Here is a 22500-nt window from a genome sequence, read left to right on the forward strand (position 1 = left end):
GATGAGAAAGCAGAAGAGAAGGAGAAGAAGAAGAGTAGTAGGAAGAGAAGGAGAAGAAGATGATGAGAAGAAGAAGATTAGGAGGAAGAGAAGGAGAAGAAAAGGAAGTGGAGGAGAAAAAGAAATGGAGGAGGAAGAGGAGGAGAAGAATAATAGGAGAAGAAGAATAATAGGAGGAGAAGAGAAAGAGGAGGAGGAGAAGACGAGAAGCAAAAGATGAGAAGAATAGGAAAATGAGGAGAAAGATTAGAGAAGTAGAAGTGGAGGAGTATGAGGGAGTAGTATAAGGACCTTACCTTACCATACAATGGCTGTTCTTGGACGACAGCGACAGCACGGGATAATCACTTCCAGGCAAAATGGAGCGATGTATTCCGTTACACACTGAATAAATATCATTAGAGGTACGTCACATTCGTCCATCAGCCAGTAAATTAATTTATAAATTAATTTTTCCTTTAACTTGGAAAATTTTTGTTTCAGACGATTCCACTTCGATTCGGGTGTCTTCTTCCTTCCAGCGTCATTCCTCTGCATCGTTTGCACAACAATCTTTTTTATTAATTCATGTTCTTTACGTAAAAGCATTCTTTCTTTTTTCAATCTTCCGATCTCGTCCAGGATTTTATAGATTATGAGTCGCTGATTTTTGCTGAAATTTTGTAATCTTAAATCTTTGCTTCTTCTCAAGTATCTCTCGACAGTACCTGTTTCTTGTGATAAATATTTTAATTTTTTTAAGTCTCCAGACTCGTCACTCATATGAAGTGCCCGTTCATCATCCTCAATGAAGTTCCATCCTTTTGTTAACAATTTATTGACACCGATAATGGTCCTCTTTACTCCTGGTTTTGCCTTACCATCGTCGTATGAGGCTGGATCAGGCAATTTTATCATATCTTGTTTGCCGTTAGAGGCTTGGTTTCCTTTCATCATACGGTATAATCCACGTACATGGACTCCAAAATTGAACAAAGTATTCATTGTCGATTTCATATCGACTCCAAAATTGAACAAATTACTTATTGTCGATTTCATATTGAATTCTACTGTCACTTTCACTTTTCCATTGCCTAGTAAATTGAAAATGACCTGAAGGAGTTTGCGAAGACCACTGGAGTCGAGGGGGGATCCGGGAGCGAGTCTTCCTCTGGCTTCAGTCTTTGGGGATCTTCATAGCTCTTCCACTTCCCTTGGAGGAGTTTGTGGAGACCGGGAAGGAGTCTGGGAAGGAGTCTGGCTTCGAACAGGCTTCTGCAGAGCTTCAGGACTTCTCGTCGTTACATTAATTGACATGAGGGCAGAGAGACAGAGAGAGAAGGCTGAAAGGATGCACGTGTGCGTGTGCGTGCGTGTACGTGTGGGAGTGTGTATGTGTGCCACATTCACTTTTACGTGCATTGAGAAGTTTCAACGAAGGTGGTATACACTTATAACTGTCGGGGTAAAACGTCACTGGCACCAAAGGTCGGGGTGTGTGTGGGGAAGTGGATTGGAAAGGGGGTGAAAATAACAGTAACTGAAAATGACAGATATTAGTATCTACTCCATAGTTAGTCCCGCAGCCCGGACCATTGAGATACAACGAACGAGATACCGACTGTTACCCCTACTGGTATTTAGGAGTAGACTTGTAAACTGTGAAACTGACCGTCTGCCAAAAATATATGGGTGGCTTACTTAACAAGCACCACTAATTGCTCGTTAGATTTTGGGTCTAGATCCAGTCTATGAGATACCAAATGAAACTAATATATAATATATCTGCAGACTCTACTGATTATAGAATGACCAGTGACACATTTTGGAGGGTGGGTTCCCCCTGACAGATGCACTGAAAAGGGAGGTTTAATTGGATCTAGATCCAACTTAGGAGATACCGAGTAAAATTTGTACTACAATTGCATTGCACATCCTAGAATTCTGTGATGATAATGCCAGACATTTTAGTGGGTGGTTTTCCCCTGACAGACACCCCACAACAAGTGGGGAGGGGGAGGGGGAGACAGGATCTGCATCTAACATGGAGATACCAAGCAAAATCTGTACTACAATAGTTCTGCACATCCTAGAGTACTGCGGTGGTAATGACAGATATTTTAGTGGGTAGTTACCCCCTGACAGACACCCCAAAACGAGTGGGGGGAAGGGGGAAGGGGAGGGGGAGATAGGATCTCCATCCAATCGTAGATACCAAGTAAAATTTGTACTGCAATAGTTCTGCACATCCTAGAATGCTGTGATGGTAATACCAGACATTTTAGTGGGTGGTTACCCCCTGACAGACACCCCCCAATGAGTGGGGAGGGGGAGGGGGAGACAGGAACTGCATCCAACATTGGAGATACCAAGTTAAATTTGTACTACAATAGCACTTCATATCCTAGAATGCTGTGGTGGTAATGACAGACATTTTAGTGGGTGGTTTCCCCCTGACAGACACACCCTAACGGGTGGGCAGGGGGAAGGGCAAGTCCTGATAATGAATGTCTAGATTAGTATAGTGGGCTACTATTAACCCGTAATATACATTATCGTGATATATTTAATAAATATTTTTATCCTTTCTATATCCTTTGTATTTATCTAACACAGTGTTTCCCAACCTTTGGCACTTTGAGGAACCCCTGCGACAATTTTCCTCATCCCAAGGAACCCCAATACACACACACACACACACACACACACACATATATATATATATATATATATATATATATATATATATATATATGTATATATATATATATATATATGATATATATATATATATATATATATATATATATATATATAAGCATTTGTATTAATTACCTTTAGTAAAACAGGGAAAAAATCTCGTACGATATGTTACGATAAAATGAATTACAGGACTACGATTTCTCACGCCATGTTTAACGATAAATGTATACTTATAAATAAAGAATAATTAAATAAAACATGAATTCTTACGGAACACCTGGCGATCGTTCACGGGGTTCTGCGGAACCCCGGTTGACAATGGCTGATCTAATACAAAAATTATTTATTTGTTTCATATAGATAACTCATCTGTAGGCCCATAATAATTCAGTCATATTATTTTGCCAAGCAAGCAACTGACTTCAATTATAGTAGGGGAGCCCGGGGCTAGTTGGCTACAGGGGTAAGTTGGTATATTCAAAATGACTTTAAAGTTTACCAATAGATGACTCAAATAGATATACTGTGTAATTGCCACGTGGTTCCTCAATTACCAGCAAAATTCTATAGAGATAGAAGGTAGGAGCTCGAATTTATGAGACAATTTTCTATTTTGATGGTAGTGAGTAAATATTTTAATCTTTCTGTTATTTGCTATAACATCTATACATTCATAAAGATTATTTTTCAATTATAGCATAGTTTTCCTTATGGTTTAAAGATTCTATACCATTATAATTATTAATTCAAGGCTTCTTGGTGTGGACTGGTAAGCGTTTTTGTACCAAATGGTAGGGATGGGGCAAGTTGGCTCAAAATAAATGGGGCAAGTTGTCACACCTTATTTGATAACGATAGTAAGCCTATTTATTTATATAATTTACGTTTTGTTTCTGGATTTTTGGAAGGATAATGAGATTAGTGTCCTATCATTTCCTCTACATTGTTCTCACAAGTTGCAGCCCCTGGATTTTAGTGTTTATAGACATCTGAAGAAATGTGTTAACAGGGCATGTGATTCGTGGATGACTGGTAATCAAGGATCAAGTATGCACATCTGTGACATTCCTGGTAAGGTTTCCTCGGCTTTACCTCTAGCTGTCCCTTATTCTGATATTTTCAGTTGGTTTAGGATTGATGGAATTTCAACTTTGAATTACAGACTCTTTCAAGATTTTGATTTTACGGGTGGTTATGTAACAGATTGAAAGATATCCGAAAAGACACAAGGGCTTCGGATCAGTCATCAGCGTGATACAGAGTTTAAGAACTGCTGTTGATCCAGAAGAAAGCTCAGCTGAAGAGAGCCTGTGTTTGGTAAGCCAGGAGAAGTGTAGGTCCAGTGCAGGGCATGTAACATGTTGGAGCATGAAGAATATGACAAGGATTTATCTCACACCTGCCACAATTACAACTAGATGATGATCTGAAGTAATACTAATGCCTTATATTTTGTATTTTGGAAATTCAGAGGGTATTTTTGCTATTTGATTTAAATGCAATGTAGTAATTTTCTTTTAACTATCAATGTGCCAACTTACCCCGTGGGGCAAGTTGGCGCGAAAAGTTATTTTTTCTAAAGCTTATTGTTATCTTATGTTGAAAGCAAACAACAATTATTTTGCTCTATGATAAAGACGAATGTTAATATTTTTCAATGTTGGTAAGAATTTTGCAAAAATGTTTGTTTTATATTTACAATAACCAAAATTGTATAAAGAGTGCTAACTAGCCCCGGTCTCTCCTACTCGCTTTAGCTTTGTTTACGAGATGAAAATTAATGTAGTGGTGGTTTGAAGACTGGCACTATAAAGTAGCATATAAGTTCTTATCATTATTAGAGTTATTGCTGTAAAATGTCTATTTGTTAAATAGAGTAATACGCACCCATTAAATAGATAGTAATACATATGTAATAAATACTCTATAGTCAGGGTACAGATCATAATAATTGCGCTACAGCCTACTCGGTTTGTTTTATCGAAGCAGGACTACCTTCCTACCTTCTTTTGGTTTCAACTGACTTTCATGGTAATGAAATCATGGATACATTTTTGTATTATCAGTTTTTTGAATGAATATTGTTGTTACTATAGTCGATTTTTTTTCGGCTGGTGTAAAATTCGTCAGAAATAATACACCTGGCTGAGGAAGGACACAGAGGATCTCTGTTTTTTAAACAATCTCTCTACACACCAAGTTATTTCGAACATTTCCATTCTCTCAAGAAGATTATGAAAAAATACAAGAGCAAACTAGACCAAAAAAAAAAAAAGATCACCTAGCATTAATGTAAAGAAAACAAGAGAAATTCAAATTTAGTGCGATTGTCAATTTTTTCTATCGTTAATGTTTAAGAGTCAGTGTTTAGCGAATTGTTAGGGTTTAGTGAGTAAGCGTTTAGTGAATTTTTATGAGTAAGTGTTTGATGAATGTTTAGGGTTTAGTGATTGTTTAATGTGTCAGCATTCAGTGAATGTTTACTGAGTCTTTAGGGTTTAGTGAATGTTTTGTGAATGTTATTGAATGTTTATTGTGTAAGTATTCAGTGAATGTTTTGTCTTTAGGGTTTTAGTAAATGTTTTGTGAATGTTAAGTGAACGTTTAGTGAATGTCTTGTGAATGTTAGTGTTTAGCAAATGTTTAGTATGCAAGTGTTTATTAAGTTTTTAATGAGTGGATGTTCATTCACTGTTTAGTATTTAATAAGTATTTAGGGTTTGGTAAGCATTTAGTATTTAATGAGTGCTTAGGGTTCAGTGAATGTTTAGTGTTTAATTAATGTTTTGGATTAAGTGAGTGTTTAGTGAATGTTTACCGGGTGTTTGGGGTATAATGAGTATTTAGTAAATTTAGTGTTTTAAGTGTTTAGTGAGCATTTAATGTATAGTGAGTGCCTAGTGAGTGTTGGATATTCAGAGTGTTTTGTGTTATTGAGAGTGTGTGTAAGTGTATGTTAAGTGTGTGTGTGTGTGTGTGGGTGTATGAGTGTGTGTGTATAGTGAATGTATGCAAGTGTGAGTGCTTACTGAGTAAGTGCATTGTGAGTGTTGGTGTTTAGTGATTGTACTACATTACTGTTTATTTAGTACTACGTTACCATATGCAAAGAAAGTCCTGTATTTACACAAACCATTTATGCTTGACGCTGCTTAAATCCAAGAGCAGATTCTTAGGCCTGACCACAATGGTTGGAGTGCTTAGGCGTGTTTTTGTAAGGTAATTTTTCTCTGTGAAATTGGGTGTCGAATAATAATAATAATAATAATAATAATAATAATAATAATAATAATAATAAAGATTTTTAAAAGTAATAGTAATAAAATATAGTACTAAGAGCTGGACCGAGACCTTTCAATATGGCCTTCCGAAGTCACTCTCGGCAGGGAGATCGCTACTCCAGTGATTGACGCCCTATGCCTTGCACACAGCTGACATATTTGCACATTCGGTTGTCCGATTTTTATGACGTGAGGATATAATATGATGTTAGTGCCTGTCTACTGGGTATAATGAACAAATAAATAAAAAAATATTACTAGGGAGAAAATTACCCGAATAATGGTCGTCAAAGCCAGCATCGATAGAATGTATTGAAACACATTACATAGGCTGCCTGTGGTGCGTGTCGGTGGGAAGTTAAGAGACAAACGCACTCAGCTGGCTTTAAACATCAAACTGCGTATCATTTTTATTTGAGTTTAGATTTTCTTCCCTGAATATATATGGTACCTGATACTTGGTGATAGCGTAGAGATCAATTTGAGTGAAGCAGCCGAAAATAAGTTGACTGACTATTAGATAATTGGCATGATATTATAGGCCAACTTCATTTGGGAGTCAGGAGCTCCAAGTTGTATGATCGTCAACATCGGGAGGGGGAATAAAATGGGGGAAAGTGTTTTAATCTTTATAGTTAGCTTATCCTGAACAATTCATTCACATTTCCGTTTCCAGTAATTATTTGTGTTGTGATACATTATCTCTTTGTGAATGTGCGGGTGTTAAAACGGCTCTCTATGATGGGACTTTGGTCTTAATATCAATCGAACTCCCATATCCGATAAAAATTTCATTTCTTCCACACGAACCAACACCAACTAAAGAACAATTCAGTTATGGTAAGACACGTTGAGCTACGAACCTCGACATGGTTGCAGTGTCTTAACTATAGGCAAGAAAAGACGCTATTAAAACGAGAATACTTATCTTACGCTTCTTTTTTTAGAGAATTGAGAGTGGCATCATATGACTGGTTTAATTATTCAAAAATGACTCAGCACACATACTTGTAGCTGTTGCCAATTGTGACCCCCTCCCATTCAGATAAAATACTTTGTGTGAAGTAAAATATTAGCAAGTCTCACACATAGTAAGTCTCTCACATAGTATTTATATAGATGTGATGATGAAATTAATGAAGTGAAATATTCTATACTTCAATAGGAATTTTAAAAAGAATAACTCCGGCAGTAATTCTTATCCTGAAACATCACAATATTTCGTGAATTTTTTGCCTTTTACATTTTATCAGGCTCACGATTTTCAGATACTTATACCATTTTTCTAATATTAATATTGCCTATGATAGATTTTGAAATATATCAAGGTGTCCCATCTCTCCCTTCCAATCGTAGGTTATGTCTGTGAAGGGCTAACCACCCACTAAAATGGCTGGCATTACTATCACAGCTTTCTAGGATGTGCAGTGCTATTGTAGCACAAATTTTACTTGGTATATCCAATGTTGGATGCAGATCCTGTCTCCCCCTTCCTCTCCCCCTCCCCACTCATTGTGGGGTGTCAGCCAGAGGGTCATTACCACCACAGTACTCTAGGATGTGCAGTGCTATTGTAGTACAAATTATACTTGGTATCACCAATGTTGGATGCAGTTCCTGGCTCCCCCTCCCCCTTCCCCACTCCCTCGTTGTAGAGTCTGTCAGGGGGAAACCACCCACTAAAATATCTGTCATTACCCCCGCAGTACTCTAAGATGTGCAGTGCTATTGTAGTACAAATTTTACTTGGTACTATGATGTTGGAGGGAGATCCTGTCTCCCCCTCCCTTTCCCCCTTCCCCCCACTCGTTGTGGGGTGTCTCTCAGGGGGTAACTATCCAGTAAAATGTCTGGTATTACCACCGCAGTACTCGAGGATGTGCAGAACTATTGTAGTACAGATTTTACTTGGTATCTCCATGTTAGATGCAGATCTTGTCTCCCCCTCCCCCTCCCCACTCGTTGTGGGGCGTCTGTCAGGGGGTAACCACCCACTAAAACGTCTGTCATTACCACCACAGTATTCTAGGATGTGCAGTGCAATTGTAGTGTAAATTTTACTTGGTATCTCCTAAGTTGGATCTAGATCCAATTAAAACCCCCTTTTCAGTGCGTCTGTCAGGGGGAATCCACACTCCAAAATGTCTGTCACTGGTCATTCTATAATCAGTAGAGTTTGCAGATATATTATATATTAGTTTCATCTGGTATCTCATATATTGGATCTAGACCCAAAATCTAACGAGCAATTAGTGGTGCTTGTTAAGTAAGCCACCCATATATTTTCGGCAGACAGTCAGTTTCACAGTTTACAAGTCTACTCCTAAATACCAGTAGGGGTAACAGTCGGTATCTCGTTCGTTGTATCTCAATGGTCCGGGCTGCCGCTCTATTAAATCGTCATCATAATTTTCATTATGTACTGAGACATGAAAAAAAAATTTGTTGAACGTCTTAATAAAGAAAACAATACGAACTGGGAACAATGCAAAATAAATAAAACTTTGAGAGAGAGAGAGAGAGAGAGAGAGAGAGAGAGAGAGAGAGAGAGAGAGAGAGATAAAACAATTAAGGTAAACTGGACGTCGCATTAAAGAAAGTAATACGAATTGGGAATCATGTAAAATACATAAAAACTATGAGAGAGAGAGAGAGAGAGAGAGAGAGAGAGAGAGGTATAAAAAAAAAATTAAGGTAAACTGGACGTCACATCAAAGAAAACAATACGAATCGGGAATTATGTAAGATAAGTACAAGCTATAGGAGAGAGGAGAGAGAGAGAGAGAGAGAGAGAGAGAGAGAGAGAGAGAGAGAGAAAATGAAAGGGTTAGGGGCCAGAATGTTTGAAGGGAGATGGAAGGTCCAGAGAACAGAAGAAGACCCCCATTAAATTGCCTCGGGCGTAAAGAAATAGATTAAAATGTTCAGCGGAGTCTTCTAACCATTCAGAATAAGTGGGCATAAGCGCCATCAATTCGTTCAGTAATGCTGAAAATAAAGCACATCAGCGCAACAATGATGCTGTTATCAGAGAGAGAAAGGGGGTGGGATGGGGGGGGGAAAGGGGTGGTAAAATTCACCGGGGTGCTTTCTAGTTTTATATTATGATCGGCGTTTTTTATTATGTTATTGCGAACAGGGCCAGAGACGAGGCAAGCAAGTAGTGGCTTAGGGGTGGGGTAAAGGGGGGATAGAGACCTGAGAGTGAGGCAGGGGAAGGGAGGGGGCCGGGTGGGTACCATCACTATTTTTAGCGGACTGTGGACAGCTTTAGCGAGCATAAACACCCTCGTATACACAATTGTCCGGCAATAACAGCTGAAGAAATAAAGACGTATATCTCTCTCGGCTTGCAAACAAACACACGCTTCCCCATTCCAAAAACAATAATAAAATGGCGGAGGGAGCTCTCTAAATATGCTCTTAATGATTTGAGAATGGTTGCAGCGAAGCAAAATGATGTGCATTTTACAAGAGGCGAGCGCGCGCGCACGCAAGCAAACACACACACACACAAACACACCACTCGCACACCATCCCATCATACGCAATGGTATGGATATAAATGCAATATGGATACTTATTACAGTATTAGTTTTATCGTCTGTTCGGCGATATCTTCCTACAGCAGCCTGTGCTTCTTCCCCCTCCCCTTCTCCCTCCTCCTCTTCCTTCTCCTCCTCCCCGGTCCTTCATCTCCTCCTCCTCCTCCTCCGTCCTTTCCCCTCTCCTTCACCCCCTCCTTCTCCGATTCCTCCTCCTCCTCCTCCTCCTCTTCTTCTTCTTCTTCTTCTTCACCAACTCCTCCTTCTCTTCCTCTTCCTTCTCCTCTTCCTCCTACTCTTGCTCCTCCTCCTTTTCCTCCTCCTCCAACTTCTGCCATTTTTCTCCTACATGGGAAATGTGAAACAGTTTTTTGGGGAACGAGATGTCAAAAAATATTACCCCGAGTAATGTTGCTTCATTCAGTTTGAACGAATGGATTATTATTATTTCATGACGCTGAACTTCGTAATAACTGAACACTACTACTGCTGCGGGGAGGGGGGCCTGATGGAGGAAGGGTGGAATATATACTAGAGCGCTCGTTTTTGGTGGGTCCTTGTTTTATAATATGATGTGGGGGTCGTTTTCGCCCAGACGTGGGCCATTTGTAAGAAAATGAAGAAAATGCACTTTGTAGTACTTGGCAATGTACTCTACCTAAAAATACCTGTGGTTGGTTTTAAGGTTTCTTCAATAAACTTATTCATCCTAATTCGTCCTAGTTAAAGCCGTTTAGTTAAACGTTTGGACATTAGGACATTAATCGTTAGTTAAGGTTTCTTTAATGACCTCAGTCATCTTAGCTGTAGCAGTGAAATTTAACTTTAGGATATCTTTTAATTAATTCATAAAGAACGCATTTCAGAAATCAGCACAGTACCTGTGCGCTAGATGCTTTTCTAAACAAGTAAATATCCTTATACTAGTACTAGATCTTAGTAAAAAATAAATTAAAATAAAGTAATATTAGCCAGAGAGCTTTAAATAAAACGCAATTTACTGTGGATCTTGCTAGATAAATCACAAATGCAGAGATCACTGTTATTAAGATAAATAAAAATATACAATAATTAATCAGTTTTAACGGAGACATTAGGTCTGGGACACTTGGCAACATTTTGCTACATAAGGGACCCACGTAGCAATAATGCTATATTTAGCTAAACTAAACCTTTTTCGTGAATTTTTTCGTTTGCTCAAAGATTGATAAAAGTACCAGAAATGAACACTTTCTGAAAATAAATCAGAAACCACTCGAGTAGCATTTGACCTGGAAGATGAACTTCCTCAAGTTACCTGGCCAAATATAATTCATACTAAAATTTTTGCAAATACATTTAGCATAAAAAACACAAATTTACATCAAGGATTCTACTAGATATAATCACCAGGCAAAGAAGAAATATACAGTTAAGTAACCTTACCAACAAACAATCCTTTATAAACAACCACGTACTGGCCTTCTTTTCCGTTTAAGTGGAACGCAACGAGGACCTCCCCAACAGCAAATTAACGAACGCGACTGGAACCACATTAGGGACTTTCTTAGCAGTAATTAACGACGCCATTGCGTCACTTTACCTACAGTTTCCTTGACAATGACAGGAACACCAGAGGTCACTATACTGAAGTCTTTTATCAGGAATAATAAAATCCGAATGGATCTTCCTTGTTTGTCCGCCCCGGGTGGAGCCGGAGTAGGTAGAGGATCGGGAGTGTAAGGTTGACATGACCCATCCACTCTCCTCCTACAAACCTGTTTGTCCGTCCAGGTTGGGGATGGAGTAGGTAGGGGATCGGGAGGGTAGGGGAAAGATGGCGGCCAGCACTGGGTTCCAGCGCAGTGTAGCGCGCGCCATCAAGCACGTTTGCAATATTAAACAGAACTTGGTAATTCAGTAATCTGGGAGTTTTAAAAATAACTATTTTCAAAGGCTACTATATTATATCTATCCAAACATCTTGGATAAATGAACTATCAGAAGACCTACAGACGAGGTAAGGGAGGGCATTTCAGTGTATTTGGTGTATTGGAAATAAAATGCAATTACAAAATTACTTGAATGTTGTTCTCGATTTTAACAGACAGGTACTTTGGTAATGCATAAAGTAAAAGCTCCATCTATTAGAGATTTTCATCACATAACTGAAGTATATTTATGTAATGAGTAATGCGGTTCAGTAATTTCTCTCTCGCTCTCTCTCTCACACACACACACAAAACAGTCTCAAAATAGGAAGAAGTATCCTATAAGCAAATTCTCTCTCTCTCTCTCTCTCTCTCTCTCTCTCTCTCTCTCTCTCTCTCTCTTCTGTAGAAGCTTTAACACTAAGTCTCAAAATCCCATTTGTTTAAAAGTAACTGTTTTCATCTGATACAGGTAACACAGCAAACTGAACTACTGAAAATCTGAAAGCAATTTGGAAGTTCATTTATCTGGTCAATTTATTTTTACTATTTTATCTTCTGTATGACAAATTATCTATCACCTGATATGAAAGCTGTTGTCAAGACATACGAGACATTGTTCTCAACATACTGAAAGACACCATCTTAAAATAATATCAGCGCTGATAAACAAACTCTGTCCCTCTTGACTTTTAAAAACTACTCAAGATTTGAAATTGGTTTTTTATTGGGTGTTTTTTTTCGAGAGCAAGAGAAGAACAACATTTTTAATATCATCCTAATTAAACTCTTACAGGAAATAGGTTGCCCTACTCCTGTAGGACCACAACCCCTCCCTCCCTCCACTCCCTCTCTCCCTCTACTCCCCTCTCTCCCTACCCTCACCCCTCTCTTCCGAAATCGTGGTTCTTTCTCCACCTCCTCGACCTCCACCTCCACCACCTCCTTCCTTCCTCTCCCCCTCTCTCACTCCCCTCTCCCCTTTCTTCCAAAATCGTGGTTGTTTCTCGACCTTCTCGACCTCCTCCTCCTCCTCCTTCTGCTCCTCCTCCTCTTCCTCCTCTTCCTCCTCCTCCTCCTCCTCCTTCTTCTCCTTCTCCTCCCATCTTTCCCCTCCCTCCCTTCCCCCAACTCTTCCGAAATCCTAGTTCTTTCTCCACCTTCTCGTCGACCTCTTCTTCCTTCTCCTCCTCCCCCTCCCCCTCCCTTACCCTCTTCCTTAAACCGGAGCTTCCTGGGGAAATGGGCCTTAAATCATCGTTCGGGCGCCGTAAAACGACCGGGGTACAAGAGCGACCAAAGCGACATGTCACAACAGCCTCGTCGTGATGGACTACGCACGACCGAGGTGTCGGGGAATCGGCTGTGTATCGGCTGTAATATCGGCGTTAATCGGCGGACGAAACTATTCATTTAACTCCAAGGAACGATTCATAAAAGCTCTATAAAAGCTCAGGGGCCCCCCCGAGAACAAGGAGGGGGAGTGGGAGAGGAAGGGGAAGAGGAAGGGGAAGGGGAGGGGGATGTCCCCGAAGAGGGAAATGAGTCATAAAACTCCCCTCGAACACGTCGTAGATTATTTATCTTCGCCGCGATGGCATGACTTTCAAAGTATGATATTGTTCTGCTCCGCTGGGAGTCTAATCGCCGCCACCTTTTGGCCCGATAGAGTGAGAAAAACTCACTCCCTCCCCCTCACTCCTCAGCCTCCCACAACCCACCCCCCCAAAAAAACACGCTCGGCGATCGTGTGATATATATACTTTTTTTTGGGTGAGGGAGCATGAAAATCTTGACAGAAAGAAGCGGAAAAGGAAGCTACAATAATCCTGAAAATTTTAAAACCATTTAATGGACCTCAAAAGAGAATATTGTAAGCCAGTAATATCAACCCATGTTCACCCTTTCTACCTCTTCCTCCTCTGCTCCTCTCCCTCTTCGCCCTCGTCCTCTTTCTCCTCCCATTTTCTTCCTCCTCTTTCTCCCCTCTCCTCCTCCCCTCTTCGTTCTCTTCATTTTCCTCCCACTTTTTCACCCTCCCCTCCTTCCTTCCCCCCCTCCCCCTTCTTTGTCCTGCCCTCCTTGTTTCCATTTCTCGGTTGTCCTTTGTCCCCCTCTTCCCCTCATCCTCTTCTTTCTCCTCCATCTTCTTCCCTCTTCTGATGCCAGATAACTCACAATCAGTCAATCCTTCCCTCCTCTTACTGCTCCATCTCCTTCCCTTCTTCTTTTTCCCCCTCTTCTTTCTCATCTTTTTTTTCTTCCTTCCTCTTTCCCTTTTCTTCCTTTCCTTCCTTCCTCTTTTTTTTCCTCCATCCTCCTCCATCCTTTCTTTCCTCCTCCACTTTTCTCCTCCTTCCATCTCTTCCTTTCCCCACCTCTTTTCTCCTCTTTACCCTTTCTCCTCCCTTTCTTTCTCCTTTCCCTTTTCCCTCCCATTTTCTTTCCTCCTCCTTCCCTCCTCTTCCCCCTCCTTCCCCCTTTTCTCCTACTCTTCCTCCTCCCTCTTTCATCCCTCTCCTTCTCTCTCCTCCTCCCCCCCTTCTTTCTCCTTCTTTTTCTCCTCTTCTTTCTCCTTCTCCTCCCATTTTCTTTCTCCTCCTTCTTCACTCTTCCTCCTCCCCCTCTTCTTTCTCCTCTCCTCCTTCTTCTTTCTCCTTCTCCTCTTCTCTCCCCCTCTCCCCCCCCTCTCCTTTCTCCTTCTTCCTTCTCCTCTTCTCCCTCTTCTTTCTTCTTCCTCTCCTCCCACTTTCTTTCTCATCCTCTCCTCCCCCACCCTCTTTTTTGTCCTCCTTCTCCTCCCCCTCTTCTTTACCTCTTCCTCCCACTTTCTTTCTCATCCTTCTCCTCCCACTTTCTTTCTTATCCTTTTCCTCCCACTTTCTCCTCCTCCTCCTCCTCATCCCCCTCCTCCTTGTCTTCCTACTCTTCCTCCTCCGCCTCACCGTCTCCGCCCTTGAAAGCAGACGGATCCCCGACAGGAGTTGTATCGACATCGTCATCACCTCCGCGCTCGGGTTCTCTCCTTCTGCGTCGTCGGACTGTGGTGGAGATGACGGGCCCCCTCTTGTGAGAGAGAGAGAGAGAGAGAGAGAGAGAGAGCGAGCGCACTGACCAACAACACTGCCGCAGCAGACCAGAGGCGACCACCGTACCCCGGCGACCATCAACGTCTCCCGGCATCAGTCACAAGACGTGTACTAAGAAATATAGCCGTCAAGCTAACAAAAGGATCTAAAGATTTATACCTCGTGTAAACACAAGGTGCAAATTATCCTCCGATACATATCTACCCTGTCCGATTTCGCCCTCTAGCTAAGGTTTTACTGCCGCCGACAAAACAGGTCTTTTTCGCTGGGCTGTTTTCCCTCCATCGTCTTCCGCTTCTTCTTCTTCTTCTTCAACCTCCTCCTCCTCCTCTTCGGTTACCCTTCTTCTTTCTTCTCCTGACGAAGCTTCTGACGAAGGCGGTGAGACGCCACGATGAAGAGCAAGGCATTACTCTAACAAAATGACCTTGCTCGTTCAGATTTCATAATGACTTTTAACATAAATTCCTTATCATGTCGGTAATATAGATAAGAAAACTAATTAGGAATCAGTTCCTAGGTAAATTTTATTATATACAATTTCCTGCAAAGAAATTTACGTTTCATCTCGGTAACAGAACACAAATTAGTTCAAAGTAACATACAATCCTTTGATATACGCTCACGCAAACTTATATGTGCACTCTATATGTATATATATATATATATATATATATATATATCTATATATATATATATATATATATATATATATGATATATACACACACACAGACACAACACACCACACACACACCCACACGCACATATTATATATATCTATTATATATATATTATATATAATATATTATAGATATATATATACACATAAGATGCACATGGAATGTGGCGTGCAACGTATATAGGATTGTTAGTAGCTTTTGTAACTAATGTTTGTTCTCGCTTACCGAGATAAAGAGTAAATTTCTTTGCAGGGAAATTCTATAAAACTCTAAAACTTTTACCTAGGAACTGATTCCTAATTAGTTTTTATATCTATATTACCGACATGATAAGGAATTTATCTTAAAAGTCATTATGAAATATGATCGAACAAGGTAATTTTACAAGAGTACTCTTCTCTCCAGCTGGTTTCCATTTTTATATGGGGTCGCCGTTTCGGAGATGCCCTTTCCGTCTATTTCTATCCTGTTTTTACTAGAGTACTGCCTTGCTCTTAATATATATATATATATATATATATATATATATATATATATATATATATATATATATATATATATATATATGTGTGTGTGTGTGTGTGTGTGTGTGTGTGTGTGTGTGTGTGTATGTGTTTATTTATATCAACAAGGACCAGGAACGACCTTAAGTCCCTCCAGAATTAGAAAGCTAATTATAAGCAGCAAAGATGAAACTCAGTAATAAACAATTCGACAGGACGTCAAAGTATATAATTAACATTTCTTTGGCATCCATAACATTTGTCATTATTCTTGTGGCCTTCCTCACGAACGACGTTTCCTCTCGAGAATTAAGACTGTTTTGAGATGGGCTAAAGATTAGTTTTGAAATTCCAAGACATCTCAAGTTCACTTTTAAACTTTTGGCACTCCAGGTTTTAAGTAATTTTCTTTTCTATACAAGCATAATTCTATGGACTTGTGAAGTCCCAAGTTCATAGATGTTGTTTTTTTTTCTACATCACACTTAACTTTTGCAAGGACATCTGCGCTCTGTGGAAGCTGCAGATTACCGTAATGGTTTTAATGTTCAAGCTTTATTGTATTCTAATATTTATTTTCAAGTTTAGAAATAAATCTGTTTTGAATAAATTCATTCAACTCATTCCAAGGCATTGGTGTCTTCGACCATCAGAAAAATTAAGAGAGAGAGAGAGAGAGAGAGAGAGAGAGAGAGAGAGACAGAGAGAGAGAGAAAATAATGTATCCTCATGGAATTTCTCGGCTACTCAGTAATTATGATAGTCTGAGAAAAGTCGCGAAATAAAACAGATCCATAAATACAATAGCCAAACACTTATTTTTTTATTTTTCTATTTTTTTGACAACTTGGTAAGCCATAATAATAGTAACCTGCAACTGCATGATCAATACAGTAATAAAAATACTATAGAGGCAGAATGATAGGGTAAAAGAATGTTAATAACACGTGAGGAACACATTTCTGTATGAAAGTTTATGAAGCCAAAAAATTATGGTGATCTTTTAAAATTCATCATTCAGACGGGAAACTAAATCTAGATAATATGCTTTGTCGAAGACGGAGAAACTTTGCAGATCTTTAAAATAAATATCAGGAACTGTAAATACCTGTTCATATCATGAGTAAGATCCTGGGGAAAAAGAAACAAAGTCAAGATGGAAAAATAAGAAAACAAAGATTAAAGAAATACCGAGTCACATATTCAAGAAGAGAGAGAGAGAGAGAGAGAGAGAGAGAGAGAGAGAGAGAGAGAGAGAGAGAGAGGGAACCACCTTTAATTCGATTTCACCACTGTAATATTATTTTTCCCTCTCCCGCAACCCCCCCCCCCCTGACCTTAATAGATAGCAGGCAAATGGGTATTTTCGGAGATGCAAAGCCAGCAATCATAGCAGGCACTAGCCAGCCATAACCTCTTCCCTCACCCTTACCCTAGTCCTTCCCCTTCCCCTAAAATTCCCTTACCTCTTCCCTTCAACTCAACCCTTCCCCTTCTCCAGCAATTCCCCAACCATTCCCCTTCCACCATCCTTCCTACCAACCCTTCCTATTCCCCTTCCTCAATAATTCCAATTCGCCTTAACCTCTCCTCTTCCCCAAACTTACCCCTTCCCCTACCCCCACCTTCCCCTACCCTCACACCATTCCCGAACCATTTTCCCATCACCACAACACTTCCTACCAACCCTTCCCGTTCCCCACATTTCCCCAACCCTCCTCTTCCCCACCCCATTATTCCCCCACCAACAACCCTCCACCAATTCCCCAGCCCCAATTCCCCTTCCCCACCATCCCACACCCTTCCTGCCCCCTCCCCCTTCCCCTACCCTTTCCCTTCCCCCTCCCCCATCGATTGCCCTCCACTTCCCCAACCCTTCCCCAAACCCTTTCTGCCCCTCCTTCCCCCTTTACCTTTCCCTTCCCTCCCCCTCCCCCCCCCAACGATTTCCCTCCCCAACCCTGCACCCTCCTCGCCCTCCTCTGTCCATGTTCAGATGTCATAAGATTCGAGAGTAATGAGCGATTATACAATTGAAGTGCACATTTTCAGGGCCATGATTGGGTCCCTAATCGACCCTTTATCCAAGTTTAATCTTCGCTTGGAACTCTTGCCTTGTTCGATTATCTCGGGGCTATTAGCTGCCCGATTGACGGAGTGTGCATTCTGGTTTTCAGAAGGTATAGGGGTAGGTGGGTATCTGGGTATGTGGACGGCAAACACACACATACACACACACACAGGTGGAGCTCGGGCATGTGGGTGTATGTATAGCATGGGAGATGATATGGGCAAGGAGTGAATGGATGGGATGAAAGAAGTGGATAAGGGGTACTGAAAATATACATTGAGTATGTAGGGGTATATAGAAGCTGGGTTGTAGGGTGGGAATGGGTATGTAGGATATAAAAGCCCGTAGGGATTGGGGTAGTGGGTGCGAGTACACCTACAAGGTCCAGAAGATTGTCGAAGGTAAATGGGCATTGGTATAACAGGTTGTGGGTAGCGATACCGTGCCCAGATTCCGTCCATCAACACGATCAATGATGCAAATAATTTTAGAGAGGGTTTTTTTTTCTTTGTTTTCTTTTTGTTAAGTTCAAATCATTCACCGATTGGCCAATCGCTTTTTGGTTGCTGAGGAGAATCTTTCGTTAACGTCAAAAAATTTTAATAATAAAAACTTTTGAGATTTTTATAGATTCAAATAATGAACGCATTCATATACACAGTTTAAAACGAATTAAACTGAATAATGCTATTAATACCAATGCAGGTTTCTATAGCTACAAACAAATATTGTTTAATTAAATGTAAATATACAAAAAGGAATTTCGTAACCTGGAAGTCTATAATTATTCCTCTGCTGAAACTGATGCCTGAACAATTTCAAGGAGTATTCAATTATCTTGAAAAAAAAAAAAATAATTTTTTCATTTTTCTAGTATTTAGAATTTTACAAAATAATCTCTAAGCCTATTGTGACAGCCTCAAAAACCTCACACACACACACACACATACACACACACACACATATATATATATATCATATATATATATATATATATATATATAATATATATATATATATACTATATCTGGAATCTTAGACATGGAGATATGTAATTTCATTGTATTCTACATAAGAAAATGAAGAGTTATTCTTAGAAAATGCCCAACGTTTTATGAAGAAAACATTTCACTTATCTTCGTAGAACACTATATATATATATATATATTATATATATATATATATATATATATATATATATGATATATATATATATATATATATATATATATATATATCCAAGGCACGTTCGTGTGACTCAGAAAAAATCAGGTTTCCAAAATTTATTTTGAATATCCTTGCACGAGGTAAAATTCGTTGCAAATATTACCAACGGAAACTTCTCTTCAAAGTCGATCATAGTGCATTAAAATGCCGTAGATATGACCATAGCGAACATATGAAAATAAAGAACTGATAAAGTCTTTTCAAAGCCGAATTCGTTATCCCGAAACAGAGCGAGCGTTACCAAGAGCCTCTCGCCTCGTTGACTTTCCGGTCCCGGGAAAATATGATTGAAGGCTGCCAAAGAATGTTTGCAGAGCGCGCATCGTCCGCCAGGCGGCGCTGAGAGCGGATCCTTATCGACGGACGGCATATGGCGTCCGGACGGACAACAACAATCATGTGATTTGGGTAAGAGAAGGGGAATGCTTTATTTGGCCCCTAAAAGATGGTTATTAGCTCCGTAATGAGTGTTTGGGATGCCATTCGTTCATACGATAATATGAAGAACTGGCCAGAAGTTACAGTGAAGAAAACCTCCCGTTGAATTTGCCCTTCTAATGACGGTCGTCAATACGTTTCATTTTCAATACAATTGCCCGTAATATATTCGTCTGTATAAATACAGTTATTGAAGAATAATTCCACTCATCGAGGATAGACAGGCAACAGACTGACCACCCGTTCCTCTCCTTTATTTCTGTCAATTTTTTGCTTATTATTCTCACAGCATTACGCTGCAATTGCTGAACATAATTGTTCGGAAAATGTTGAAAGTCGGACAAAGCTCAGGAAGGCTGCATCAATCCTACAGTAAAAATTGTCATATACAAATGTCGGTAACTTGAATACGCATTAAAACAAATGTCGGAAACTTGTATACGCATTGTAAACAAATATCGGCAACTTTTCGTATACACATTATAAACAAATGTCGGAAACTTGTCGCATACACATTATAAACAAATGTCAGTGACTTGTATACACATTATAAGCAAATATTGGCAACTTGACGCATACACATTGTAAGCAAATGTCAGAAGCTTGTCGGATACATATAAATATGTCGGAAACTTGTCGCATTCACATTATAAACAAATATCGACAACTTGTATACACATTATAAACAAATGTCGGCAACTTTTATACATATTAGAAACAAATGTCGGAAACTTGTCCCACATTTTACAGACATGCTTAATACAAGATAACGATTTACTGGTATTAATAACGAGTGCTTCATATAAGATTATCCAGCATTTGTCAAAAATTCGCTCTCCACTTGTAGTCGCTGACTTGTTTAATTCTGTTTGTGATATATATACGATAAGTTTCATACATGACTATGACATATTTCCCTTTAGGGTTGACCCACCATAAGAATCTCTCAATGCATCAAAATATAAAGAACGTCATTTTTTTGTGCAGTAGGTATCAGTAACATTCTCATATTAAAAGTTTAATTTCATTGCATTAGCAACACTAGCTGTGTGTGTGTGTGTGTGTGTGTGTGTGTGTGTGTATGTGTGTGTGTGAGAGAGAGAGAGAGAGAGAGAGAGAGAGAGAGAGAGAGAGAGAGAGAGAGAGAGTTCTATGTAAGAAGAATTCAGGTAAGTTTTCGCTTTAATATGGAAGATAACATTTTTAAATACATTACCTTCAATGCCCATTATAATTTTCTACGTTGCGAAATGTTTCCTCGGATGGACTACCGAGTCTTTCAGACATCCTAATCCTTGTAACTCCTTGCTCTTGTAAATCAAAATAACATCACATCCAGCACACAGAACAAATTATTATTCTTATGAATATTAAAAATACCTTTAGCATTTTGACATGGTACCTCCAAATACGAGATATAAAAAAATGTAATAAAAATGTAATATGCAAGAACAAAAATAGTGTTTGAAACCACATACATAGACAGGAATATAATGCGTGTACGCACTGGTATATATAGAACATATATGTGATTCTGTGCTTCAAAGCGACTCATCATAGGTGAAATCTGAGATGAATGAAGACGCTAAAGGAATAGAATCATCACAGATGCAGCAATAATCGTTAATAAAAGTAATAGATAACCATGAATAAAAACAGAAAGAGGAGAGAAAATCATTCGATGATTTATCAATGATATATGAAATAATACAAAATAAAAATGGGGCATCCGATAGATATGGATGGTGAGAGAAGACAAGGAGGAGGAGGGGGGGCGTGGGGAGAGGGAAGGAAGGGGAGGGAGGGGGGAGGAGGAGGAGGAGAAAAAGGCGAGTAGGAATAGTTTTTAGTGAGGGTGGGTGAGGAGAGGAGGGAAGGAATGGCATTGGTGAGTGTGGGAATGGTGGGGGGGGGGGGGGGGAGGGGGGGGGGGGGGGGGGGGGAAGGGTCAAGGAGGGAGGGAGAGAGAAGGCCATGGAATGGGGAAAGGGGGTCAAAGGATGGTGGGGGGGGGGGGGTGGGGGGGGGGGGGGTGGGGGCTGAAACGATCGTGAGTTCCAGGGGTAGCGATAATTCAGCAAAACGGTCATCCCCATGTCAAAGAACCACACCTCTACCACCAGTGCTCTTCCCAGCTTCTCTCTCTCTCTCTCCTCTCTCTCTCTCTCTCTCTCTCTTTAAATATAGACGTGTACACAGAAAAAGCGTTGGACAAATATATGAAAAGCATGTTATTGCAAATAGCACAAACATAACTTACACACAAATCACCGGAATGTTTTATTGTCAATCAAAAATTATGATAGAGTTGCTACTATGCAACTGATTAATGCTGTATAGGAACATAAGAACAAAGCGACACCTCCCTCTCTCTCTCTTTTTCTCTCTCTCACACACACACCCTATCACACTCATACATACATACATTCTCTCTTTCTCTCTCATATACTTGCATACACTCTATCTCTCTCTCACACATACATGTTCTCTCTCTCTCTCTCTCACACACACATACACACACACCACACACATACTATCATATATTCTGCCGCTCTGTCTCTGTCTCTCTGTCTCTCTGTCTCTCTGTCTGTCTCTCTCTCATGCACATACATACACGTTATCTCTCTCACACACATACATGCTGTCTCTCTCCCTCCCCCTCCCTCCCCCCGCTCTCTCTCTCTATTATACACAAATAAATTCATTACTGAATTTCACCCTGTTTACATGTACCACAACATTTTATCACCAAGTTGTGGTATCAGTAATTTTCTTTACAGAGAACATAAACCAGTGTGTTCTTTTCGTCTGGTGTTTAATTACGAAGGAAATGCCACGACTGCGAACACTTGAGTTCTACCGTATTTTGAAGTCAGCGTCGTTCAAGTTCTCGTTAAAGCAAAAAAAAAAAAAAAAAAAAAGTTAAACAGGTATTTCATATCTAATCGTTAATTACAGCACTTTCTATTCAAAATCTATTTTCTCTTTGTATTTATTTATCAATATCTTCTAAAAAAAACTCAGATACACACAAACTTTTAAACGCAAATAAACAAAAGAAATCGCTGAAGC

The sequence above is a fragment of the Macrobrachium nipponense genome, chromosome 31 (assembly GCF_015104395.2).
Source record: "Macrobrachium nipponense isolate FS-2020 chromosome 31, ASM1510439v2, whole genome shotgun sequence".
Taxonomy (NCBI): Eukaryota; Metazoa; Arthropoda; class Malacostraca; order Decapoda; family Palaemonidae; genus Macrobrachium; species Macrobrachium nipponense.